This window comes from Alligator sinensis, unplaced genomic scaffold (assembly GCF_000455745.1).
Source record: "Alligator sinensis unplaced genomic scaffold, ASM45574v1 scaffold28_1, whole genome shotgun sequence".
Lineage (NCBI taxonomy): Eukaryota > Metazoa > Chordata > Crocodylia > Alligatoridae > Alligator > Alligator sinensis.
The window spans coordinates 1002274-1003490 of NW_005842133.1; the positions used below are offsets into that span (position 1 = coordinate 1002274).

At 42.8% G+C, this 1217-nt stretch overlaps 1 protein-coding gene across 28 annotated transcripts in view; it reads left to right on the forward strand.

Annotated features, from left to right (window-relative positions):
* Positions 1–1217, forward strand: part of TACC2 (transforming acidic coiled-coil containing protein 2) — a 231758-nt gene that overhangs the window by 54855 nt on the left and 175686 nt on the right. The gene's annotated exons all lie outside the window — the stretch shown is intronic.

Genomic DNA, 1217 nt, shown 5'->3' on the forward strand with positions numbered 1-1217 from the left:
CAGAGTTCTGGGAGCAGGGCTGTCCTTCCCAGCAATGCTGCTGATTGACTCATGGGAAGCTCCGCATCAGAGTTAATGCTTCGGGCAGCTCTTTGGTATAACTGAGGAGAGAGTGTGTGTGTGTGTGTGCGCGCGCGCGCGCTGGTCAGGGAGTTAATATGCTGGATTTTCTAAAAACCTTCACCACTGTAACAACGTGGAATAGATGTGCCACGTGGGCATGCTGTCAGGCTTATGGAAAGTTAATGCAAATAAAACCCATGCGCTATTGATGGGACTTCCTGTGAAAAGAGAAGCTGTAATATGGGCTTATCGGAACACAACAAGACGATTCTGAATGACAGGCAAGACTTAGCTCTCTTCTGGCCCAGGTCAGACACCAACATCAGCTAAAACAAAGGGACCACTGAACACTAAGATAGTGCCACTTATTGGTGTAGATGCTGGACATATAACTTTCTATCCTCGAGCTTTATAGAATTTAGAAACAAGAATTGTATTGTTGTTGTATTTCTTAAATATCCAGGTGGTCTGCCATTCACACAGATTTATTTGCATGATTAAGTCCTGTATTTAGTCACTGGAACATTACTTGTTAGATATAGGCCACCAGCAAGTACGGAGCTCAAATCATCCAAACCAGGCCCACTTCTTGTGGGCAGATGTCTGTTGAAAACTGCAACGTTCTGAGGTTGGGAGGCGTATTTTCCTCCCCTACAACCAGTGTCTCACTATGGGCTGTAGGAATCTGCTGGCTTGTTTCCAAATTTTGTTCTACATCTGTTGGATAGCTGTTAAGTCTCTTAGTGTTGGCCTCTTTTGTCTTAGCCCCTTTTCTTTCAGTGAACCTATGCACCAGTTGTTAATGTGTGACAAAGAGACAAGCTTTGGCTCTGTGTATCAGCAAGGATAAGATGTTCAGTTTCTTAAATGCTGTTTCGGGTTTTGTAAAAGAAAAAAAAGTACATTGGGATTTTTTCCTGTCAGTTTTTTTCCATTTACAAAGCCACATCTTGCCTCATTCCTAGATGGTCATATCATTTTTCTCTATCTTTATTTTTTTCCTGGCATCTTCTGGCTTGCGTGTAACTACACCCTGTGGAATGCTGTGCTTATGGCAGTGCAATATTGACCTATCATCCATCTGTAGATATGGAGAACCTTGCTCCTCCTTACTGCTTGATCATCAACTCATAGGGAAGCACAGATAATCTTAT